This window comes from Lathamus discolor, chromosome 1 (assembly GCF_037157495.1).
Source record: "Lathamus discolor isolate bLatDis1 chromosome 1, bLatDis1.hap1, whole genome shotgun sequence".
NCBI lineage: Eukaryota > Metazoa > Chordata > Aves > Psittaciformes > Psittacidae > Lathamus > Lathamus discolor.
In genome coordinates this window covers 62,097,318-62,124,062 of record NC_088884.1, presented here as the reverse complement: position 1 = coordinate 62,124,062, position 26,745 = coordinate 62,097,318, and the positions used below count along the sequence as shown (strand labels likewise).

The following is a 26,745-nucleotide window of genomic DNA, read 5'->3' as shown; positions in this document are numbered from 1 at the left end:
ACAGAAAAAAGAAGAGGAGAAAAGAAGGACCATACTGAGAGCCACATTTAGGGCTATCTCCAGAAGGCCAAAATCCATTCTCACAATGCCTCTTTCGTGTATACTTCATTCAGATAAAAGCCACCCACCCTATTTGGGTTTCTAGCATTAAGAGAAAAAGGCAACCACCTTCCACAACTCCACTGGGCTTGTTTCCTGCGGGATCCTGCTCAGCATACCCTTACTCCTGCATTTCCTTGACACTGTCAGGCTGATGGCAAGCTCAACTTGACAACTCAAAGTCCAGTTTTTCTACTCTTATTCCTTTTCACATGCTTAAATGCCCTCAGACCCACTACTGATAGACATGACTCAAGTTGGTATAAGGACCCAAAGACTAGTGCAACTTACAGGCGTAAAAATTCAATAAAAAATACATTAATGTCATCTGAGTGCTATTCTAAAAAAGGCTTCAAGACTGCTTTTTGTGAGGTTATGAGGTATTTTGAATCTAGAGGTGATTTTATTTTTTTTTTTTTGGCTGTGAACTTAAGTCATCTTCTGAATCTGGCTGTGCCGGTAAAATCTGTTACCACCCTGAGCCCCTCTGCTGGATGTTGGCTCATTCAACTGTCTCTGGAGCAGTTCCAGTGAGCACTCCTCCTTCCACTTTACATGAGCTCAGACTGACTATTGCAACTATTCAAACCAGCTTGCCTGATTTTTGCCTGAAAAGAATTAGGATGTGCTCCCACAGACCGGCAGCTCGATAGGAACAGCAGTCTTCAGCCAGGAGGCATTTACAAACAGCCAAAAGCTGTATGTGAAAAATTACATCTTCCTACAGCCTCACTGAAATAACTATATGGGAAAAGCAAATGTGGCAACTCTGGTATGAAACTCTCAGATACACTACCCACCTTCATCCTGCACCTAGCTAGTGGCTTGTGGCCTCCAAACCAGAAGTCCACCACTTTTCCCCATGTCCCGGCTGCCCTGTCTGGCTTCTTGCACTGCCTCTATTGCTCATCAAAACACATGGGAAATAATTCAGCTCATTAATCTAGCAAAGAAGCAGTGACGTTTTTCTGTGATTAGCTTTAGTACTTGTAGTCTTCTGCTGCATGAGTGAATTCAGCCAGCTCTACCTGCAGACAGACAAGCAACAGAGACAGAATATGTGGGACAGACCAGTATTACCCTTGTGATTTACCTGGAGCCTCATAGGGAAGTGCGGGAGCTGGTCACCTCCCTTCTGGTGCCAATAAGCCATTAGAACTGCATAGTCCCCACCACACAGCTACAAACTCCAAAGAGTTGCATTTATTCTGTTTTGATGTAATAAATAATAATAGGAAACACTGGTGTAATGATCTGAGAGAATAAATATTAATAAGAAACACCAGTGTAACAGTATTCCTGTCACAGGCCCTGTAGTGTTTTAATTCTACTAATGCAGTTCAAACCAGACAACTTCCACATTTAGAGAACCCCAAACTTACACCTTTGTGAAACATCTGCAGAGAAGCACAACCAGATTTTTCCCTTTCTGTATATACACAGTTACATATTTATATATACACCTATATATAGGTATAGCTACATTGATCACTATTCAGGATCTGTTAGTAAAAACCTTTATTGGCCCAAGTCTTGGTGTGGACAAAATTATGGTAAGTGTGTGTGTGCTGTTCCCAAAGCTATCGGGGACTTGATACCAGTGGAGCTGCATGCCTGCAGCTCCATCATGACAGCCCCTGGTATCCACTAGGCTATTCAGTTTTCAGGGGTAGTGATTTGAAAAAAAAAAAAACCCACAACAAAACAACCCACAGCTGTATCAGAGATGACAACTGAAATGAGTCTTTAGTAGAACAGCAGGTAGGCAAACACAAACAGGTGAGCGCTGAGGAGAGGAATTTCAGCATCACTCCCTGATTCAGCCCCTGCCAGAACACAGCAGGGGCCATTAAATTTCAGCGGAAGCCTTTCAGAAAGCCAGTTACCCTCACAGGCTGCACTATCACAGATGGAGCTTGCTTCCCTCTTCTTTGCCAGCACAAGCCCTGCCTCTCCACCTGATCTTGCCCTACAGAACAAAAGCCTTCTGCTCAGCAGCCACGGGGGAGTTGTGCATGTCAGTGTCTTGCTGCCCAGTTTCATCACATTGAAACTGAAGTGTGGAAAAGCCTTCTTCCTTTCTTCCCTCCCCGCTGGTATTTGGTCATTTTAAATTTGAAAGCAGTTCATTTCCTTGTAGATACCAGCTAAAGGGGTATCCTTAACATTACTGACCAACATGACTGCAGATGTTGTTTGCCAGTGATGCTTCACAACCAGTTTAACTCCACTCTTTTTAGATCTGGTTGTTTTGTGCTTTCATTTTATAACTCAGAGCATGAAAAAGGTGCAGAATTACTGGCCAAGTCAACTTCATAAGCCACTTGCTATGTAAATTTCCCTATATTCACTTGATCAGAGTGCAGAGGGTATTAAACCCTATGGCTTTCAAACTGAATGAAAACATTACAGCCATTTCTGAAGAGGATGCCAACAAAAGTGCAGTTAGAAAAAAAAAAAAAACAAGGAAAAAAACCCAACCAAACAAAACCAGCTCACTTGAAGCACATTCCGTCTATGAAATACGTTACTTCTTCTCTCCCACTGAGGCAGCTTAAGCATTTCAGGAAGCCCTTGTGAAATGCACTCACCCATCACAATATTTTAGCACACAGGTTCTTCAAGGGCCTGACCCAACTTCGATTAAAATTACTATTCTAGTAAGCCTCTGCACTGATTGGATGAGCATTACCTATCGTTTTAAATGCACAACAGGAGTGAGTAATTTGTTGTCCTTTTGACTGCTTTACTCACTATGTCTCTCCCTTTCCCAGGTCCATTTGGATTTTATTCTGGAAACTACTGCCATGCTCTAACAAAACGGGTCAAGCCAATTGTGCATGTACAGCACCATCTCCGTAAAATGCTTGCTAGGAGCTAGCAGCAGGTATTTGAGGCTATTCAAAGCCTGCGAGGTCAGTCACCTTGCAACACAGAGGTAGGCTCTCGGGTCTTTTTAAGCTTTTGGGTTTGTTTTTTTCCTTTCTTTTCCTGGTTTGAGGCAGATCCTAATAAAAGCCAGAGGGAAACCAATCAGTCTGCCTCTTGTGGGATAGAGCTGGAGCACTTCCCATCCCTGTTCTCTCAGTTATGCATTAGTAGAGACCAAGCTGACTTGCTAAGAGTATGTTGTGGAGGTTTTCTTTAAACGGCACTAAGGACATTTGCAATTCTTATTACAGAGTCAGCGCTCAACAGTACTATGGGAAGGAGAGACGAGCGTGGGTATCAACTGGATGAGGATTTATATGAATACACATACACGGAGAAACAAGTCTCCAAGTGAAGGGGGAAATGCTACTGATCAATAGGACTTGCAAGCTGTGTATCAAACGTTGCCTGAGAGGGGAACAAAAGCCCCGAGCGTTACTGACGGAAACACAGGTCACACAGCTGCTGTTCTCGTATCTGACAGAAAACTCCTCAGGTCCCAGCTCGTCAGAGCACTTGTGTACGAGCAAGATGGGGCTCCATCACCACAGCCGCTCGCTCACCTTAGTCGCTTGGTGCAGGAGGGTTATAAACCCCGCCGCTCTGCAAACGCCTCACAGCCCGGACAGGCGATGCCGGAGCTCCCGGCCAGCCCTACAGGGCGACGTCTCGCTCCAGCCCCCACTGCACGAAAACTCCAACGAGGACTCTTTGTATTTTAAACCGGGGAGAGCGGGGAGCAGCAAAAAGCATTCCCACATCTCCAAGCTCTTGCCCAAAGAGGCCGACGTGTAAAGCGAAACCACCTCCGCGCGGCCAACCGGGTCGCTTCTGAGTGCAGCTACCCTGCCGGGAGCCCTGAAATGGTGACCGCGGGTCCGTACACACTTCACGCTCCCCACACAGAAAACACGGCGCCCTTCCCGGCGCAAGCCGAGCGGGCACCCGCGGTCAGCACCCCTCCGGCGGGCCCGGCCGCTCCGCACCGCCCGCCCTCCGCCTCAGGCGGCGGGATCGGCCCCCTTCCCCTTCCCCCCCCCCCCAGCCCCATCCCGTCCCGCGCGCCCCTCCCCCGCCGCACGTGCCCGCCCGCCCCGCCACCGCCCAGCGCCGCGCGGAGGCTCCCAGGGGCTCTTTAAATAGCGTCTATAAATACGACAGCGGGGAGCGCCTCCCCATTGGCTGAGCTGCACGCCGCGGGGCGGGGCCTTCGGGTCACGTGGGGGCGGGGCGGGGTGTGCAAGCGCGCAGTGACCCATTTCTGGCTGGTGTGGTGGTGGGGAGGGGGGCACCCGGAACCGGCCCCTTCCTCTGCTGTAGGAAGGGCCCCTGCCCGCGGGGTTGCCGTGTGGTGCTGTCCTTTGTTCTGCATTGCATTGCATTGTATTGCATTGCATTGTAGTGGAGTCCGAGGCACTCAAAACACTGGCTCGCTCAAGGGTCTACAAGTTGGGTGCAATAGAAGGCCTGAAGCCGCCCCCCCTGCCTCGTAGAGGGTATCCATGTCCTGGCCAAAAGCAGCACATTTCGTGCTCCCGCTGGTGTATTTCTAGAATCAGGTGGGTTGGGAAAGGCAAATACGGGCTTTGAAAGTGTAGACGTCAGCAGTGTGTCATACCAGGGTCAATAGATGACACGGCAAACCGTGGTCAGGCGCTGGGAGGTGGATGGGGAGGCTGAAGGGAGCCAGGAGCTGCAGCATGCTTGAGGCTGGAGCAGCGGCCGCATGGGAGACGGAAGCCTGGAGCAGAAATGCAGGATGCCTTGAGCACCCTCTTCCTGCAGCACTGCACTTTGTGGAATCAAGTGGTACATATTGATTGGATGTGCCCAATAATTCCTGAGAACACGGTTCTGCTTTGGAATAGTTGCCAGGCAAAGAAACCCAAGATGCTTTGCGGGAGCAAAATTTTGCTGCCTTATAGCCTAAGAGGCTATTCAAATAGCTCCTTTAGGTCTGATAGCGTTTCTGTAAGTGAAGTGTTTCATTTCAAAGGAGGCCAAATTAATGCAGGCTGCTGTTGACTTCCTGCTGATTCACTATGAAATAAAATAGAAAATGTTGCGATTCCTTGGTGTGAAAATCTGGAATTTTGACAACTCCTGAAATCTACGGTGTTGCCCTGATTCCTTAGCGGAGCACAGACCCTCCCTCCTTCGCCAGCTGAAGAGGATCCTTTCAGGCCCACAGGATGGATCTCCTGTGGCCCACCGTAGCTACGTGGCCTTACCTCAAGCTCAGCTGATCCCAAAGCCCATTCGTGGAAAATACTTGGCCTTATCCGGTCCTGCGATCTGTGGCACATGCTAATTGCCACCATGCTGCAGGCTTGGGCAACATCTGCCACAGCTGGTCCCAGCCTCACTGAAACAAGGCAACCCACATAAATAGTGATCCAGGGGTAAGCAGCTTGGTTTCCCTAAGCAGAGTCTAGACCTGCATACTGGCTCTTGGAAGGCAGGAGGCTTGATCAGAAGCCTGAGTATTTCTTAGGAAACAAAATACCTTCATTTTTCTTTTTTCCTTTTTAGTATGTAACACCTTAGCAATGCAACTTGGAGTTACCAATATATGGGGATTTATATCAAGGCTCATATACTGGGTGTTTTTCCTAGACCTATGACACTCTGAATCAGATTTATAACAGAATCAAAGCTTCAAGTAAAGAAAAGGAAAATGTTTTTGGATCTCGTGCCTATGCAGGAAGATGCATTGTGGTAGCTATAAATGAGACACAAGGAGGGAGAGGGGCGCCAAACCAAAATGCAAAACAAGCCGGAATCTGTTGTATGAACGATAATTCAAGATTCCTGGATTCTTGGCGATGGCTGTGCTGCCATACCAAAGGCCAGCGTTGGGGGTGTGGGTATTGCAGCACTTGTAGGAGTTAAACTGCTCGCACTGAAAACCGAATACTTTCCCACACGCTGTGCTTCCCAGTAATTTGATGAGCTGTGCTGACCTAGATCTGCCTGAGGATTTAATATATTTTTGAGTGCAAACATAAATACACTCTCTTTCTGCATTTAATTTTTGAACAGCTCTAATTAAACCTAGCTTTATTTAAACACATCCAGAACTCCCTTGCTATTTGGTCTTCAGTGTGAAGACTCTTTGCCATTCACAAGAAGAGCTTTGCGGTAAATGAACCGGGGAAGAGCGGCTGCTGCTCCTCCGTCCCTCTCTCTTTTGCTGTTCTTCACTCTTTTGAGGGAAGTGGCTCTCAGAAAACAGATTTAAAGCTGGAAGATTTAATCACACATTCAGCATCAATCAGGGCAAAGGAGTCCTACTTACGTGACAAATGTAGGCTTGATTTGCATAGGGGATGCTGCATTAGGACCTACTTTTATTATCATTAACAACAACAGTAATATATTTCACTTTCAGATCACAAAAAGTGAGAAGAGCATAAAAACTGCCCTTTTCCAGTATTTTGTCTTATTTAGTCTGAAAATATGGCCTACCAGCTTTCCTGTAACCTTTCTCCAGGGACACATTTAGAGGCATTGCCAGGCTCTGGCTTGGAGTTTTCTTCCAAAGCAAAGGTGCCGCTGCACAGATCCCATGCAGACACTGTTGGGATAAAGGGGGGATGTGTGGCACAAACAGGGAGCTGGAGAGGGTGGTCAGGGAGGGTTTCAGCACACTGCTTGATGTGACATTGTATAACAGCCAAGTGGTTGCTGCTGTCATAACCTGGAAACACTGTGTTTGCTGCAGCCCAAGTGGCTTGTCTGAGCCTAACAGACTGTCAAAGGGCTTGTATGACTGAGGGTGAGAGAAGGAGACTCAGAGTGAAAAGAAAAAGGAAATGAGAAAAGCTGAGAACTGCAGGTCACAGGTTTCAGTTGTCACGTTAACATTACACTGCTCTGTTACATTTGCATCCAGAGAAAAGCAGATAATGGTGGGTTAAACCATGACAACAACCCAGTGTACAACTGGGTTCTTGTATTAGAAGATAACAGTTAAAATCTCCAGTTTGTACTCCTTCTCCTCTCCAGTTTCATCATTTTAGTGGGCAGGGAGAAGAGTTCAGACCTTTAATGTTCCTTTTAATATTCTGTATTTGCATCCCCAAGGAATGAGGCTGGCCTCTGCAGGGCTCCCTGCCAAAACCCCCATAACCTCTCGCCCTGCCTACCTAGCTGATTGCAAAATCCCAACACCAGCAGAAGATACTTACGGAGCTGAGGACTGGGTAGGTGCCTGAAAAGCTGCCAGAGACATGAAGCCCTCTCTGTGAATGGACCTTCCCCTCCTGCTTCCCCACAAAGGCCTGGGGCAGGCTGGCCAGTGCCTCAGTGAGCAGCCATGCCATCTTGACTTCCAAGGGGTCCGATGTGTGTAACAGTGGCAGTCCTGTGCCTGGAGGTGGATTTGAATCTCTGCACCCCAGTGCTCAAACTCAGCGCACGTAACTGCTGGGTTCCAATGAGTTTTCGCATGTTGAATGCAGACCCTCTATCCCAGCAGTACAAGTCAGTCTTAACAGGGCGGGTTAAAAAAGGGGGAGCCACTCTTGCATACCTTTTCTGTTTTCCCTTTGCTTCCTGCTGATGTCAAAGTTTCAAAAGTCAAAGCCTTTTGGAGCAGCTCTACCATAGGACGTGCACCATGGTACCCATGCAGCTGCCCTATCTCACTGGCTGTAACCTACCTAGACCATAGGTCTAATTGCTCTTTCTACCCCAACAACAGTTGGTTTCTGTAATGAAATACTTTTTGCGTGATGGGCACGTTGTAGCCAAAGCCTACTTACATGATGTAATCATCAAGGCAAGTTTATTGCTTTACCTGTGTGTACAGGCATATCCAGAGATCGCCAGTTTTCCTCCAAAAGGCAAATTTATTCGGAACCTGATAGTGAGAAAATGCAAACATTAAGGTAGGAAGATCTTGCTGCAGTAGTAGATTTAAAGAACCAAATGTTAGCATGCTTTTACAGTCATTCATTCCAGTGCATAGTGGCTAGAAAGTACTTCCAAGGCTGACTGCTAATGCTTACACCCATTTTATGCTATAATGAATGACCACACAAGATGCAGCATCATAAAGATTCAGGTCCATGATCTGTAAGTAGTCACAAGGTGCAGCCAGCCATGTACTATCAATCCTATATTGCTTTTGGCATTTCTATACTGCTTAATGCTCTTGTGAGTGCCAGGTTATCCTGAACTTCATTATATATGGCTTTGAACATTTCATCAAGTCCTGCTCTTGCTGAAACAATAAATAATCAGTCCTAACCAGGTGCAACTCTGGCAAATTAAAATTGCACTGACATGGAAAAGTAGCCCCACTAGCAGCTGGACCAGCAGGACTGTGCAGACCAGTCAGGGAAATGCTGATGCCAGTGGTGGGAAGGATTTGGCTGCTGAAGCAGAGGTGTCTAGTACTATTTCAGGCATATGTGTGCATCCCGTTCAGTCCTTCCTTGCAAGTCCAGAAGGGCGTGGGACTCTGATGGGTTGCGTGTCAGACGTGCCAGGCCCATACGGGTGTTTTGGGTATTGTAGGATGTATAAAGCAGCCAGTTAGAGGCTGGGCAGGGTAGACGAATGTGCTTAAAATAGCACTACGTGACTACATTTAGGCAAATGAATGTAGCCTTGGCATGTCTGAAACCCTGCCCTGTTATGTCATTTCGATACCTGGCACACAGCAGGGGAGAGACTTGGTCTACTGGGCTACGCAGATTACACAGATGCAGCACTTACTTAGGAAAAACTCAGGTCAAGAGTGAATGTTCATGCCTCTAGAGTTAGGTGGAAACTGAAAGGGTGTGGGGGTTTTGGAGGTTTTTAGACTTGAGAGAGTTTTGGTTCCCTCTTGCTCATGCTGTAGGTAACTACGATATGATTTTGCCCACAGCCCAACTCTTGCAGCTGTTGCTCTGTCTGAGGCATATACTGCAAATTGGGAAGTGCAAACAAGCATGTGTGGTTCACTGCTAACTCCAGGGGTTGCAAATTGTCTGACTGGATCCTATAAAGAAAGAGAAGCGAGGCCTTGTCAGAGCTTGGGGACCTTGTGAGTTCAGAGCAAAGAGGCATCTTCCTGCTGGAAGTGTCTGCTGTAGCCAAGGAGGGAACAAAATCTTTGTATACAGTCTTTATAAATAAGTAGGTTACACCAAGCTTGTAACTGACTCACACCTTTGTCATCCTAGGGAAGCAGCTTGGCCAGGCTCTGAACTCTGGCTGCCCACTCAGCCTGCCGGTTACATAGAGATGCAGCTCAACTGGAGGTATTAGATTCAGCCACATCACACAACACAACCCTGGTGCAGCAGGGAGGCCATGGCAAGCTCCTCTGTAAATAGAATGGAACTGTAAAATTGCCATCTTTCCTGGGCTTTGAGAGATGAGCCTTGCTGTGCACAATGCCCCTGTCGTGTTTCCCATCTGTTCGGGGAGCGAGCAGGAGGAGAGGCAGAGAGGGCCAGGGCAGAGGTGAGACCACACAGCCGTGTAGCACAGGAAAGCTCTCCCCAGCCAGCCTGCATAGGCTGGCAGGCAGTTTGCTGGGGGAAGGGACAAGAGTTTAAGCTTCTGTCTCATTTTCAAATGAGCAGAGCATCACTTCAGCCAGCTCCTCTTATTTCCAGTGATGATCTCTACAGCAGTAAACTGAAGAGGGTCAGGGCACGACCTCAAGCAGCAACATGCAGCCCTCCGTGCTTTTTATGTTAGCAGGTTCCCTGCCACAGTTTTGGCCTGTGACACCCGGGGGCTCTCCCAGTTGGCAGCCCCGGGGCAGGTCCTGACCGCGGAACTGGTGAGCTCACCCTGTCCTGGGGAAAGAAAACTGAGGTCAGCCCCGAGGACACGAGCTGGGATCTGCATACGCTTGTTTGACCTCAGGGCCAGCGAATAGGCCCTGGCTGATGTGCTTGCTACTACGATACTGCCAACATGAATGATTTCTTGGACTATTTTGCCAGGGAAGGCATAATGATACCACATGGCACATCATGTCTGGTGCCATCCTGAGGTGATCTCAGGGGCTGTCACTCAATCTGCAGAAAGCAGAGCAACCCTGACCTCTGCTTTGGCAACTGCTTGGTGCAGGTGCTTCCACAGACTGTAACTGCACCCTTCGAAAGTCCTTGTTGCACCAAGCTGGTGTGTGAAGTCGCTTCTGAAAGCAAGTTACAGAGCTCCACATACGCAGATGAGAGAGACGGAGCTTGTGCTGGGCCTGAGGAGCTGCAGTGGGTAAACCTCTCCTGCAGCCCTTCCCTACTGAAGTGCTAATGCAGAGCAGAAAAGGGCTTTCAAGCAGTGCCCCCGTCTGCTTAGCACTGTGAGAGTCCCCATGGTGCTTTCCAAAACTGTTGAGGAAGCACAGTCTGCCCCAGAAAAAGCCCTCAGGAATTATTGTGAAGTTTAGCTTGATGCGTTTGCAATGTAAACTGCAAATTCCAGTTGGCTGACACTCACTGCCGGTGGAGGGACTCCTCTGCCAGTGTCCCTGTGGTCCCACTGCAAACAGTGGTCGAGTAACACACCTTACGCCGCTGGGGGATCTTCACTGGAGGCCACGTGCCGAGGGACTAGCAGGTAGCCATTCATTCCTTGGCAGTGTACATCGGTTAAGCAGGTCCTGTCCTTTTCTATATCTCACACGAAGGCTAGGCTCCACTCTTACCCCTGTGTAAGTCTAGTCTGCGGCCCGGAGAATTACACAGACCTTGTGTGCCCCTGGCATGAGTTTCCGTGGGCTGTTCCTCCCCGACACAGCCACTTGTAAAGGTAGGACCTGTGGCTCCGGCTCATCTGAGCGGTGTTTACTGCCCCCAGCTGCTCGTTGCCAGAGAGCACCCGAATGCAACCCGGCACTCTCATTTTGCGTCCGCTTGCGACTCGAGCAAGATACCTTTTTGTATCCCACTGCTTTTTCTGCAGCCACCACGGGCCTTTGCTTTAGGCCGTTTTGAGGCTCTTGGAAGACAGCGTGTCTGAGATGCAAACACACAACTACCACAGCTTTGAACTAAGTGGAAGATCACAGGATGTCTTTGCAAAGAGTTAAATTTGCAGCTGCAGGAAAACAAAAGCAGCAGTCTAACAAGGCTTATTTAGGGCTCAAGAAGCAACCTGGCATTTGAAGTCTGTCATGTATTTACAGAAGTCTGCGTCGATCAACATCACCACTGCCCGTGGAGTCACGGCATGTCAGTGCTTATGTTCTACGTTGTCATTTTGTCCCCATCTTGTCCCCATCGCAACCACTGTGTATGGGTGGGGATGTCACAAAATGCCTTCTCAAGGCTGGCAAGAAAGAGACAAGAGGTGGGGAGCCAGGGGAAGCCAGGTACGGTGCTCCCATGGCGTTTGAACAGCAAAGCTTTGGACAGCCACCCAAAGCCAGGTCACTGTCCTCCCAGTACCTAGCTAGTTCCCTAGGCATCTAGTTAAAAATGAGCCCAGCTGCACTCCTAAAGAACTGGCATTAGGTGTGTGGTGAAAGGGCAGAGGATGTCTAGAGATTTCCAGGGCACTACAGAAGTATCGCCTACTTTCACTAGAATTCCGATTATTCATAACATGCTAGTGATCATTTTGCATCTCACCCAACAGGTGGTCTATTAGTGTTTCTTGGCTGCAGTTACAGGAATAATACTTCTAGGCTTTACAGGCAGCATTCATCATGGCTGGCAAGGTAATTTATGTGTGCCTTAAATACTTGTAATTAGAGTTCCTGGTAGTTCCAGTGAGGAACAAAACAGATTTCAGTAACACGCAGATGAATAATTCAAATTGCATTCCTCAAAAAAAGCATTTGTTTTTCTCTCTCACTTTGAGTTCCTTGATCTAAAAGCTGGGACCGGTCTCCCCAGGGTTTGCAGGTCACGTAGCTGCCACCAGCCCCCCAGGAAGTTAGGAAGTTCAGAGAAAACCAAAGCGTTTAGCTGGGAAAGAAGTTCTGTAATGTCAGCTTCTCTATTCTGGATATGCGGGCTCCCAGCTGCTGCCTCTCCAATAGGTACTCCACCCAGCCCTCAGATAATAATCACAAGCTATTTTGCCAGCTCTGTTTCCTTCTACATTTTTGCTGTTAACTCCATCGGCTGAATTGATAGCATTTAGCTTGAGAGCGCAGTGGCTTACAGAGCAAAACCACGTTATCTGGGCTTGGGGCTATGAAAATACTGACCCTTGTCCTGCAAAATGTGCAAGCACACACTAAGCTTCGTTTCAAGGGGACTGCTTGTAACCATGAAGTTAAATAAGAGTCTTGAAGAGACAGGGCCAAAAATGCGTGGGGTGCATCGCAAGGGTGAGATGGTTTGCTAAATAGATGTGGACATTCACAATGTCACGTTCCTAGGAAAAAATCCCTGTGCTACCTTACCATTTAGACTCTCTCTGGGGGAGGAACGACTCTGCTGTCAAAGGGCCTGATGCTCCTGTTTCCACTCAGACAAAAATTCCACTGACAGTAAGAGCTGATATGGCCAAGTGGAAATTGCAAAACTGGATTCAGATTGGCATGCAGTCGAAAGCCAGAAACCCTCGGTGATAAAACATTTGTCTTTTCAAAGCATGCACCAGTTTCTGAAGCAGATTCTATTTTTCAGAAGTGTTACTTCCTCCCTCAGCTGCTCATAGTTTCCCTCTTACACAGAATTATTTTAGCAGCCCAAAATACATATCTGCATGTGCAAACTTCAGCAGCACGTTAAAGAGACACCATCCAAAACACTTTAGTCCATATGAAGTGAAAAGCATAATGTCTGACATGGAAAGTTTGTATTAGTTTAAGCTTGAATATTTCAATGCATCTGTCATGGACACCTAGTAAAGTTCCTTTTGCTGGACTGGTTTTCTACCCTACTTACTCACATGATGAGGCTTCAGAACATCATCTCTGAGAGCATCCCGGCATACAACCTACCTCTGAAGGGACCTGTGAAGCATCCATTTTTCCAAGGGATCAAAAGGTGCTTCAGCCAGCACACAAAGAAAAGAGTTTAGAGAGAATAATAGTGCATATATAGTAGCACAGGCATCTCCCCACCATTTTGAAGGCTTCACTTAAAGTCCGCTAGAGAGCTCACTGTACTCTGTCTCTCAGGGTTTTTCTTGAGGTCTCAGTTGCCCAGATAGGGCAGAAGCCCTCAGTGCCCTGGGATAATTACTCTGCCCAGCTGGCCAAGCCTGCCCTGCAGTAGAGACTCCTCCTTTCACAAGCACTAGTGCCCTCTACCTACTGATCCACATTCCCCATTTGGTGATCGCTTTGTCTCTTCTGGTGTTCAGTCCTGAGAAAGTGAATTCAGCCTGGGCAGTGGCCGTCTCCCCATCCAAGGGTTCTCAAGCTGCATGGAAAGTCACCCATGGTCAAGAGCTTTCTGTCCATGCTACTGTGCTGAGGAAAAGCATTTCCCCCCTCATCTCTGGAGAGCTCGAGTTCCATGTGGCAGTGAAAGAAGGATAAGAAGGTGAACCAGCCCTCCAAACAGGGTTATCCTTCTGCTACGAGTGTTCTGAGAGGGGCCCCAATGTCAAGCAGACTTCACAAGTACAGACTTACCTATGGGGCCGAAATCCTCACATCAATACCCAGCAAAGTAAAGCTTGCTGTGTGTCTGTTTTACCTCTTCAAAAGCATGTGCTTAATTTGGCATAACTAGAAGCAGCATTTCAAGATAGCCTTTATATACAGCATTTAAGCCTACCAATGGTATTTCAGTGGCATAAATGGGTTCCAGGTGTGACAGTTGCCAAGTAGAAGATGGGAAATCTCAGCTGGGTGCAGTCATTACAGATAGTTGGTGGCTGTAATTTTCAGCAGTACAAAGATGGGGAAGCTGTCCAAGGCTTCTACCCAGGGCAGCAGCAGTCTGGTCTATGATGTTCTGCCACCTTTATCGGTAATAGCAGTCATGGGCTGAAACGATACTTGCTGCAGGTTGATAGAGGCTGGCATGCAGGGGTGACCAAAGCTAGTAAGAGTTGCCCTTTTTCCTGGCTGAACTGATAGAAGTAGCTTAGATGTCTCTGTTCATCTCCCATTTATGGGGTTACTTAGGTGGGTAGCAGAACATCTTAATCGCTTTGCTTAGTTAATTCTGATTTCCTGTAACACTGTGTTCTAGCAGCTACCTAGAAGACTAGTTTCCAAGTGGGGAAATCTTGATTACGATAAAATCAGCAACATTTTGCCATTAATTCCATAGCAGTAAGGATCTGACCAGAGAATATCCATGGAAGTCAGTGAGTATTGTGGTTCTGTGAAGAGCATGCAACTGGAAAAAAGACTTTGCTCAAGAATCTGTGCATAGACAAAAGCAAGCTCAGCTTAAACTGAGAAGTGTGAGCCTGAACAAACTCAGCACAGCTAATATCTGCCAGTCTGATTTGTAGGCATGGAGCTCCAAGATGATTGTTGTTTGGACAAGAACCAGAATTTTGGGCTTCATTTAAGAGCTATATAATCAATATGGGCTCAGGCCAAAACCCACAGTTTTTATAAGGCTGGGCTATTTCTTGCTTCATATTATTAGGCACAGGAGACAGAGCTGACTTAGATTTACAGAATCTTGGCTCAGACTCAAAAAGCATCAGCATGACTACTGAGAATGAGCGTATTCTCAGCTAAGGCCCCTCCAGGAATTGGGGTGTTTCACTGGGTTTTAAAAGCCCAGTTCCAGTGCAGATGCAGTATTCATTTCTACGATAGTGTCACTTGTGTATTACGTGGAGCAGTATAAGATTACATTTAGGGCATTTCTCATTTATAGCCTTTTCCCTTTATTCAGCCTTAAAGCACTTTGCAGCACAGAGAAATCCTGGAACTGCTGCCCCCTTTGCAGCCATGCTGCTGCTTCTGCATTCAGCCAGACTTTCAGTCACTGGGAGGTTTGTTCACAAGCTGCAGCGGCGTTCATCAGGCACCCCAGTTCCTGTGAAAGATCTCCTTCGAAGTGTTTTTCTGTGTGCTATACCGCTGAAATGCAGTGGACTTGAGCGAGGCAGCGCTGCTGGATGCCGTGCAGACACACCACTGCGCACTTCTGAGTCTGAAGGGAAGAATAACTTTTCCCGATAAAAAGTTGAGGGGGAATTGAGGCAGCAATCTTTGTGAGACCAAGGGGGAAAAGAAAGAGCCTTTTTCTCCGGGAGGGTTGCGTGGAGAGGTTTTCGGCGGCAGCGGGAGGTCAGTACAGTTTTCTACCTTATCCAAAAGATGGCACTGTTCACATTGGAGCCGTGCTCAGCTCCAGGCAGGGGTACCAGGCCTGCGCCCTCCGGAGTCTTGTCGTTGGGCACCCCGCAAATGCAGTCCAGCTTAATGCCCAGGGGCTCATTTCACAGCCCCCTGTGCTGTGGCAGAAGGCTCTTTAGCAGCGTTATCCCTACCTGGTTGTCATCTTCCAAGCAGAAGAGTGGCTCAGAAACTGACTTGGTTTCGGCAGTGTTCAATTTCTCTGAAATCCAATTGCTAGTGTTTTGGAACAGCCAGTTGTGTTTTAAAGTGAGAAGGGATACTGGGAGAAACAGGGAAGGGGTGAGGAGCTGAGAGGATGAGAAGCTGTGAGAAGGAGCAGATGAGAGTGGTGGGGTGGGACGTGTCAGCAGTGGGAGTAGAGACGGAAGCAAAGAAAAGAAAACAAGAGAGGAGTCAGCATGCAGACACAGAGATTCAAGGCCCCAGCAAGAAGGAACAGGACAAAGAAGCTGGGGTGATGCTGGTAAATGCTAAACTGGGCTTGCTCAGATTTATCCCCCTGCCTTGCTCTTGTGCTGAACATGCAATTAATTTGTAGTGCTGAAGAAATGAGAGAAATTTCTATCCATAGTCCTTAGATATGAGAGTTAATGGCCCAGATAGAGATACTCACGGAAAATAAAAGAATTCCTTCCTCCCAGGCCCTGCAATGCCTCTATATTAAGCCCAGTGGTGTGTTACCTTTCCACAGGAGCATCACACAAACAGGTTTTGTGTTGCTGTGGCATGGCAGTCACTACACAGGCTGGGGGACTTGCTCAACCAGCATCTGAATGTAGCCCTGTGCAGGAAGCAAGATAAAGTGTGTGAAGAGGTGCCTGGCCACCATCTGCTCCATGGGTCATTCACATGAAGCGGAGAGGTGTACCTGAGTGCATCTGGCCCTGCAAACAGCCACCACCACATCACTGGGTGAACCAGACCTTTGAACACAGCTCAGCCTGAGCCAGAGTGGCACAGTCTGGGCTGGAGGGTCCCTCCTGCCTCCCTCCTTTGCTCACCACAAGAATTACCTGGCTGAACACCTGGAAGGAGCATCTGTGTCTGCTGACTGCATATAGCAGGATGGAGGCTTTCACTTGGTCAGTCTAGCCTTGTACTCACAACTTTGTGGTCCAACTAGAGACTACCTTTGTAGAGAGATATGGAAAATAATGTATCAGCCTTTTAAGGGTGCACAGGAACATTACATAGGAGTGTCGGATAAGAGGTGAGAAATTTTGTACTAGCTTGAAAATACAGGAGAAGTTAATTATACTTACATCCCTTTCAATCCAATTTATAACTTTAAAGATCATCCAGGAGGTTGTCAGTTTTGAGTTTAATTGACCTATTTGCAATTGAGCCAATTCATTCCTACAGCTGGGGACTCTTTTTCATAGTTTTCAACTCACTGATTCAAGATTTTAAGGCCAAAAGGGATCATTAGATCATGTAGTCTGGCCTCTTGTGTATAGACTTTCATCCAGACATTCTTCTGAGCTGCACAAGATGTGCCTGGCAAAAGCCTGCATCCCAGAAAGGTGCATGGTCTGGATCAGTGGTTCCCAGGATGGGCAATGCACTGTTTCCCTTGATCACTTGTTCCCATGGGTAATCAGTCATCTTGAGATTAAAATGTGAGCATCATCAGGATCTCAGTGATCCAAGATATTTCCTGATCCAAAAAACATTTAATGAGCAGTGCATGACAGACATGCTATTAATTCTTTAAAGATAAATTCTTAAAATATAAATAGGATTATGAAGTACTTGGGAGACGTTAATTTTGCCAAGTGGGTTGGTTAGCTTCAGATATAGGCAGAGCAGACCAAACATTGGGAATCATCACATGTTCTTTCAACTTTAACTTACATTCTTGTTAAAACTCAGGCCCTTTGGGGCAGTTGCGTATGGTTTACAGAACTAGGTTTTAGTTACCCTTTGGAAGCTGTGACCGGGAAATGCCCCTGTAAGACGCTGCAGATGGTTCTTTCCACGTACCGCTTGGCAGATGCACAGGAAAATGACGCTGGAAAGTTGGCTCTCAGCTGTACTTTGTAGTGAGGCGCTAATGCATGTGCTCTAACACTTTGTAATGACGTGCTTGGGGTTGTTTAGGGCATTTTTTTTTGTTTTGGAGTCTTTGCCAAATTATAAATCCAGTTGCAAGCTGGAAGCACCAGATCTCCCATCTTTACGAGAAGACAAGTACCAAACTGAACAGATGTGGCCCCACCTGGAATGTGGTGCTGCCTGCTGGGGTGCAGCTCTCCCTATGGGCATGGACATAGCTGCAGGGGACTCACACAGGTGCTAGAGCCTCCCTGGTCTCCCAACACATCCCCAGCCCCTTCAAGATCTCTTTAACCCTCATTTCTCTTGGTTGCTTTAAGCCCTGGTCTCCTTTCCTTACTCCCTGTCTCTGGACATCATTGCCTCTTCTCTATCCCTTTTTTCTGCAACTCGCCAGGACAGCTCCTTCGCTCACAGCCATGAGCTGAGAGAAGTGAGGATTTTCTTCTTCACTGATACTAGCCGTAGTATCCAACTAACTGGGGACCAGATGGCATGAAGTAACTTTTAATAAGACACACAATCTGAGACACAGCAAGATACACCAGGACTTGCCAGAGTCTGCATGGTCAGACATCAGGCTTCTCTTCACTGCTGTGGTCAAAATCCCTACAAATATAAGCATTGCAACAGCCCTTCAATGTGTCCTGAGGGCCCAAAGTCTGTCCAAGGAACTGGGAGAATCCTTGCATCCCAAACTGAAGCCTCAAGCACACATACTGTGCACGCAGAGCTGGGGCATGCCGGCAAGAAGCAAGATTTGTCTTTGCAGCCATTTGAGCCTCAAAGCCACTGCCAATGCTTTTCCATAGGCAAGAGGGTCTTTTTCTATCCTATTTCCACTCCCTGCCAGCACTGAGGCATGCCACTGCTTTCCAGGGATTTGGGCAATGTGATAAGCCTTGGCTAATATTTAATACTATTTATTCTTAGTACAGTTAGTTATTAAACACGCGGGAACGAGAAACTGGGGTCAGCAAAATATCCAAGGGCAGATCGTGCCTGCTGACCAAATGACACCGTAGCCCTGCAAACCCTGAAGTGGTGGTCTCGGGGAATCGTATGGTCTGAACATCTTAGAGCAGAAATGGCATTAGACACTGTCACTAAAAGAAACTGCAAAAGGAATGCTAAATTAAATAGGGATTTTAATTTTTAACAGCAATTAAATTTTAAATATTCCAGCTCTCAGTAAAATGAAAGCAATATTTCTGTTGCACCATGAAATGGGCCAGATCCTCAGCAGCTGTATGTTGGTGACCCTCTGCGCTGAAATCAAGGGAACTTAATTGATTTGTAGCAGCTGAGGATGTGCCGGTTCAGGCTCTCTTCTCCTGGAAATACATGACTCCAATCTGGCTGGCAGTGCAGCCTTGATGTTTCATTAATTTGCAAGAAAGATGCTGCCAGGATAGACACACACTCTGGCAGTGCAGCTGACAAAGAAGTAAAAAATTACTCTAAAACTTGTTATCATCTGTCATGTTACAGAAGCTAATTTAAAAAGCATTTCCAGGCTCCCAACATCAAAGGATCACTTAAAGATGTTGGTTTTGTGTGTGTGTGTGTATGTGTGTTAGGAAACCACTGCTCGCATTGTGTTTTTCAGACCCTGTTTCTTTCAGAAGGGTGAGGGCACAGTCAGCGAGGAGGAATGGGAAAGACCCTTCGTGCCCTGCCAACACATGACTGCTCCCCACACTCAGAGCTTTGTCCTTCACGGCTTGAAATGAGTCATTGATAAAGGTTCGCACTACTTCCTTTGGGAGATCATTAAATAGCCTTTTTGGGCTTCAGTGTTAGGATGTTTTTCTTGATAGTCAGCCTAGACATTTCTCTGCTCTGTTTCCTCCCATTGCCCCTAGTTACGCTTTGTCCCACCCTAAACAATTCCTTTTCCCTCCTTATACTGATATATCCCTGTGCATATCAGAAAAGGGGTGGTGGTGACTGACACAGAAATAACAGATAAGCATGTTATCAGTCTAGCCTGCAGAACAGTTTGCACTAGCAATCATGGCATGGTGCTGCAGCTGGGAGAGTGAAGAGAAAGCGGGGCATCTGCTGCTACATTGGCTAACTGGCCCATGGGCCAGTTGGCTACTGGCGTAACCCAGTGCGATGCCTACTCAGGTTAATGGGTTTAAGGGACCTCAGGAACTTCACAGGTCTGAGCAAAGCTCTGCTAGACAGCTGGACCTCACAAGGAGGTACAGCTCCCTTTCACCAAAGGCTGCCCTCAGTGAAGGTGCTGCAGTGCAAAGCTGGTGGTTGCTGTTCTTGACACAGCCAGAGTAAGAGGTAAGGAGACTCAGCAGTTGTAAAAGATGGGTTACTGCATCACCCGTCATCCTTTGGATGAGCACAGGGTGTAAAATGGCATTAGGGGCTGTTTTAAAGGAGTTAGTGTCTGGGTGGAGGCATCTGCTGAAGGGAGAGGCTGCCCTGCAGACCTCAGGCTGCAGGAAGAGCCTAGAGCTTTCTCCTGGGGAAAGGGCAGGCAACAGACTTGCTTGCAGTCCATGTGCCCACCTACAGGACCTCCTGCAGCGGGTGTCTGGGCTGCAGGAGACACTGAGAGGGCTGTGTAACATCAGGGAGGCGGAGAAGATTCTAAGCACAGTCTGCAGTGGACCATGGCCATGGCCAAACAGCCAGAAACTCCCCTGGTGGTACATACAGAAGAAAGGGTGTGCAATAATGCAGAAGAATGGAAGCTTGCAGCAGCAAGGACCAGCAGGGGGGAAAGACTTCCCCCAAAGCCTGAGGTGCTCTTGCAGAACAGCTTCACCGCTCTGCAGACTGAAGATGAAAGACCTGTCACATCAGGAGAGACGCTGGAGCTGAATAAGGCAGCCTGATCTGCTGCCTGTGTAACAACCAGAACGACTAAGAAAAGGTGATGGGTGATGCTAGTAGGAGGCACAGAGGCACCCCTTTGCCGACCTGATGTGCTCTGTAGAGGGGTGTGCTGCTTACCGGGGGTTCATATCAGGGTGTAATAGGGACACTACCAACCCTCCTGCAGTTCATTATCTGCTGCTGTTGCTTCATGTGGGCACCAGAGAGGAGCAGTGAGGGGTATCAAGAAGGATTATTACAGAGCCCTGAGTGTGGCAGTAAAGGGCTCTGGAGCAATATAGCTTTTTCATCAATCCTCCTGGTCAAAGGGAAGGTGTTTGAAAGGGCCAAGACTGGTGCTACAGCCAGGCTTTGGCTACTTAGACCACGGGACTCTCTTTGAGAAACCTGGTCTGCTGGGGTCCATCTGTGAGAGAAGGGGAAGAACATCTTCAGTCATAGGCTTGCCAGGCTTCACAGAGCAGTGGGAAATGGCTTTAAGCTGACAGAGGGGAGATTAGATTAGATATTAAGGAAAAATTCTTCCCTGAGAGGACGGTGAGGCACTGGCACAGGGTGCCCAGAGGAGCTGTGGCTGCGCCATCCCTGGCTGTGTTCAAGGCCAGGTTGGAGGGGGCTTTGAAAAACCTTCTCTAGTGGGAGGTGTCGATGTCCATGGCAGGGGGTTGGAACTGGATGGTCGTTAAGATCCCTTCCGACCAAAACCATTCTGTGATTTAAGATCTTACGCCATGTGCTGTCTGTTCCCTTCAGGTATTGAATACCCTGCCACCACCACTAGTAACTGAAGCCTCATGGTCCTTGCTCTGTTTAGTGACCACATGGCTTACTGTAAAAACTGTGAGTTTGATAGAAGCTAAAAGATCCCTCTGGTTGAGACAGCATAAGGAAAAATAATATAACAACAACATTATATCATAATCACAAACCAAAAAGTACTTGAGACTTCAGTGCAGCAGTAACAGCCTGGCAAAACAAAAGGGAAGAAAAGCTAACAAATGCAAAGCTACAAATGCAGTGCAAAACAAAATACATTGCCAACAGGCATTGCTACAGTGATAAGAGATGGCCTATTCCTCCCTGGCTTATAGGTAATTGTACACCTCTCTCTGTGTCATTGAAGTGTAATAGATTTTTTTTGGCTTATTAGTTAAAGCTGCTTTCAAAACTGTGCTTGAAGTTTCTCTATAGGTTTTGATGTAAACCTCACTGTTCCCAGGTCTTTTCCGATTCTTAGCTGCACACGTGTTAGACACAGGATTTAAAGGCACTTCTCAAAATCCACATAAGAAGCTTGACTTTGTTTTTGCAAATAAATAGCAATAAGAAGTTAAGCTCATTGGCTTAAAGCTGCTGCACTGTCATATTAGCTGAAAGAAGCATTGCTTCTGCAGAACTGGGGTGGACAGGCTGCCTGTCAAGGAGGAGAGAGCTCATGTGATGCACAGGTGCAATACACGTATAGATTTTGGAGGAAAACCTCCAGAATTGACTATTCACACATATTTCTTAACATTACTCATTAAAGGATGAGAGCAGGTCACCTGAATAGCACTGCAGTGGTTAAAGTTGGGGAGAGATTCAGATGCAAGCTGCCAAGGAGAAAGCTGGATTTCAGAGGCAGGAAATGGGAATTGTCTTCCCTCCTCCTATATGACTTCAGCTGACTTTCTCCTCACATTCCGGGGTCATCAGTTGAAAGCTTTGAGTTTCTTTGTCTTTGTTGCTGCTATATGTTCACTGGAATGTCAAAATGAGTGAGGTCAACAACGCACCTCTGGGCGTGCAGACTGAAAGCCATGAAAACTGTCTTCAGCGGTCGCCACTTAGGAGAAGCACAGGCACTCCTTCTGGTGGTATTTTTCCTGGTGGCAAATACCACACACTTCTGTAGCCTCCTGCAGGGCAGCTATTCTCTGTCATTCATGTCAGGGAGCAATTTCATAATCCAAAGATGCTCAAAGCTAAGGGACTGATTTAATAAAGTCTGTGAGAAACAAATAAAAATCTGCAAAGACTGGCAGAAAGAACTGGAGCGAGTTTTCCTTGCTGGCAGAGGATTGAGGCTGAACCACAGCTTTCTGGAGAAAAACTAGGCATTTAGAGTTGGGGTTTAGATTTTGTAACGGTCTCATAATGAGTGAAATCAAAAGGGCCTTTGGGATCTCAGCACTCCAAGGTTTACAGGAAGCTGGGATCTAAACAATACTGCTTTGAATAGTACCTCTGCCCATGGCAGGGGGGTTGGAACTGAATGATGTTTAAGGTCCCTTCCAACCCAAACTGTTCTATGATTCTGTGATTTTATGATTCTACGATAGAGCTGTGGTTGGCCATTATGACTCAGCTAATCTGATTGTTACCTTATGCTGGCCTTGAGGAACACCCCACTGACGAGTTTTGCCTATCCATTTGAATACATGAGCAGCTTCCACTCCAGTGGCTGGTTTGAGAGCAGCTCATAAGACTTACTATGAAGTAATTTTAGTGATGCTGTTACTGCTAAAGCTCTTATTAAGAACCAAAATACAGAGTCTGTCAAGATCAGTAGTACCTTCCACTGGCTTATATGGCAGCTTAAGCCATACTTAGCTAAACTATATAGTGTTCCTTCTTAAAAATGCTGTGAAAAAAGACAGAAAATGCTGTGTTCTCTGTCTAAGACAGTGGGGTTTCCATAAGGCAGTTTTAAGGTTGAAGATGACGTAAAGTCACGTAATTCCCGAATCTCTTTCTTATACTTGGTTCAACCCAGCTGGAATTGTTCATTTACTTAGAAGGTGATGTGTAAGACACAGGTGAGTTGACACATTTGTCAAAACATCTTGGCCAAGAGTCACTGGCAATGCCAAGTACGATGCGAGACTGCAAGATGATTTTTGATGCCTGTAACACTTGCAGTGCCATAACTGGAAATTCATACAGGAGTGAGAAAGAGACTTTGCTGTGGAAGGATGTGGGCTAGTGGCAAAAGAAGCAGCGTAGTTTTTCAAGAGAAACTCAGAGATGTATCACTGGCAGAACTAGCTGTCTACCCTGTGACACTGAAAAGGTTAGATTAGACATCAGTCGAATAATACCTAGGACATAAGGGTAGTTGAGAGACTTAATTAATCACAGTCTTGAAGCCCGAAATCCACAGAAGGGAAGCACAAATCACAGTTATAATAATTTGGGCCCCTGGCTGGTTATGTTGAGGACCAGCTACCTAGCGTGATCTAAGAAAACTGTGTTGGCAGGTGCTGCCCCAGCAGTTTGTCTGTCAGAATTCCCTGCTGAGTGGCAGTATTTTTAGCTGTAAATGAACCTATCATCAGCATAAATCAAAGGAGCACAAATATTTCTCAGTGTAAGCCGTAAGGGCTGATGTTGAATTTAGGAATAGTGCGATGTTAGTTGCTGGGAATGATTCACCTAGGTCAATACCCAGCCACTGAGAATGGACCGGACCCAAAGTTCCCAGAGAAGAGGAAACCAAGCCAGAAGTGGGAGTTTATGGAGCAGCCTCCCCACAGGATGAGTCCTGAGCTCAATTATACCTTGTAGTAAGAAGATCTCATCATTAACTGTACACTGTGGATGAGAGTCCTCTTTGATCTGTTTTAAATGTTCAGTTTAATTAAATTCCTTTTATTCTTCTTATAAAGAAAGAATAAGATGAAGGAAAAAAAGTTACCCTCTCTTTAGTGTATTTTTCCTTTTACTCATGTCTAAATGACAGCTCCAGTATTTTCAATTTCTTTCTGTGAACACTTTTATCAAGTCATTTAAATATCCCATTTCTAGACTTTTTCTGAAAAACACTTTTGAGAAAAGAATAACTAAGAAATAATACAATATTTTGGATATGCCAATACGCTTGATTTATAAAGCAGTGTTGTAATATTTGCAGAGCCTGTTTTCCATCCTGGGCTGTGCAGTACTCACACAATTTTGGATGACTCTGTGTCTGAAGTAGGGATTTTCACTGTCATCAATGATGACCCACTGTTTTGTTCTGAGTAATTTTCAGCTTTTAATAGTAGCTGTCATTTAGGTTTGTTTCCTTTTTTCCCCAACTCTGATTATTTTGTACTTATTTAAAACAGCAGATTCCACTTGCTCTCATATTTTTATCTCACCTTGCTTTCCTAAAGTATTCTAAAAGTTTTCATAGCCATCCCTACTCCGCAGTGGCCTTCAACCGTTCTGTGTCATCTGCAATATTTCTTAACTCACCGCTCGTTCCGTTTTCTGGACCATTAATAAAACCAGAAAAGAATACATCTGCCAGTACGGATCATTAAGACGCCTGCTGCTAATCCTTTGCCAATGTCAAAATATATCATTTCTTTCAGATACTATTTTCTCCGTTTTACTAATTTTAAATCCCGAGTAGTAAATTAACTGTTGCTTAAGAAGTTTATATGAAACTAAATAAATAGCTCTCAAGTATTGGCATTGTGAGATTAAATAAAAAGTGGTTTGAATAAGAACTGCTGCCTGAAAAAATGTCTCTGATGATTCTCATTTTATGTTAATATTGTCTATTCTCCTTACGCTCCTAATGTCAAATTGCATTAGTCCTTAAAATCACAGTATCACGGGGGAATATAAAGACAGCCCGCTGATATTTAGGATCTCTATATTTCAATGTAATACGGTCATTAAAACTGTTTGTACATTTTTTATTTATTAACACAGCAATCTTAAATACATATCTAGGAAGAATAAGTGTTTCTTTGATGGAATATAAATTCCATTATGTACAGTGAGAGAAAACATGATTATCTTTACCTGTTAAACCAGGAGATCTATTCTAGGAATAAATCTCCTGGGACCAATATTCTGAGCAGATCATTTCTGCACGTCCGTGAAACCACCTTTAAGAACTGCCTGAAAAAAGAAAGCAAACCTGCTATACGCTGAGATTTAGTAACGCTATAGATTCAAGAGGCTTTGACTAGACTGAATCTTTCTGATTCAGTGTCTGATCCTGAAATAAATAATCTGATTTTAAGTATATCACCTCATTTCAAAGTGTTGAGTTCTTTGGATGAAGGTGGAAGTGACTAAACACATGCAGGAGATATTTTTGCAAACAGAAGAAAGAGGGCAGCAAAAGGATACCTCATTCTCATCCACAGAACCAAGTTAATTTCAGCTCAGGGTTATCTGTAATCAGTATAGACCCATATGATGCAAAGCTTTTTGGTGTGGGATACTGACCAAAATAACTCTCTGTGCTGATGCTGCAGCCGGACAAGAGGTGCTTTTGCTCTGGAATAATGAATGCGCTTCTAAAGCCAGAGTGGTTACTCTGGGTCAAAGTCACCATTCTCCTAGAATCGTATTTTTGGGGGAGGAGGTCTGGTATGGCTAGTGATTAAAATGAAAACGCACAAATTCTGACACAACGTTGTACCCCACCTCTGGAAAATGCAGCAGCGGCAGTCGATACTCTGAGCTCTGCCTACGTGACCTACTGACTGTGTGTTGGAATATCTGCTGCGCTGCGATTCTCTCCAGCTGCAGCAACTGCAGCTAATTGTCCCCAGGCAAATGAGCTCACAAACCTGCTGCAGAGGTGCAGTAGAACTTCATAAAATGTCTTTCTCTGAGTCAGAAAAGCATCCTCATTCAGAAAGGGTGCTACCGTTTAACTGTTTGATTTTAAAGGGTTCCAACTCGCATGATTTATTTTCGCATTATCAATTTGTTTGTCATTTACCCCATTTTTGCACATGGTATCATCAGAGGGATTAGGTGGTCATCTGAGGGAAACAGCATGGCTCTGGTAAACTGGCTTACACCCATAATAAAAGAACAGAAATAGCCACTTGTGCTATTCTTCTATATCTGGGATGAATCAGAAAGAAGATGGAAACATCCATCTAAGCTGATCCATATGGATCAGCTTAATTCTCTGCTGGCCTAGCAAATGAGACTTTCTATTAATGACAACAAAGTTATTTTACAGGGGTAGTTGCAAAGTAGTACATTTAGAAGGTGGGTTGTTCCATTTTTAATTACAGATAAAAAGGGAGAAATTAGAATACTTTACTAAAACTCCAGGTGCCAAGAAGTCAATGTTATAAATTGGATATGGAAGATAACACTTCACAGCTATAATCTGTCATCTCAGAAGATCCAGTGTGAAGCCACATCTTTCAGAGGCTCTCACAAGATCCGAAAACATGCTGTGTGATAGCTCAGATCCCAATCAATCAGCATCTCTGGAGTGGAGACAGATGTCCATCTGCATTAGGACATCTCTGCTCCCTTTCATCCACACCTGCTTCACTCAGTGCACACTTCATTGTAAGGCTGGGTCTTTTATACAGGGCTTTTCAGAGAAGGTTGGGGCACACAACTGGATACCAAATTGTAGAAAGATGTGAATGAGCAGGGGTTCATTACGCAAATTACATCTATTTGGACTTGATGGGGCCAGTCCATGAATTCTGGATGATTGGATTTTATCCTTATCTTTAGAACTTGCTTAAACTCACTATGTGTTTTGTCCAAGGCATCTCATTTGCAATTTATAATATTGACAGAAATCATATAGCTCA

General features: G+C 46.0%; 1 long non-coding RNA gene across 2 annotated transcripts in view; it reads right to left on the bottom strand.

Annotated features, from left to right (window-relative positions):
• The window catches only part of LOC136007161 (uncharacterized), a 37,227-nt gene extending 33,191 nt beyond the window's left edge, over nt 1-4,036 (bottom strand). For both annotated transcript variants that reach the window (XR_010609514.1, XR_010609513.1), the window contains exon 1: nt 3,594-4,036. This is a non-coding gene — a long non-coding RNA (uncharacterized LOC136007161). The remainder of the gene's footprint in view (nt 1-3,593) is intronic.
• Nucleotides 4,037-26,745: the final 22,709 nt, after the last annotated feature.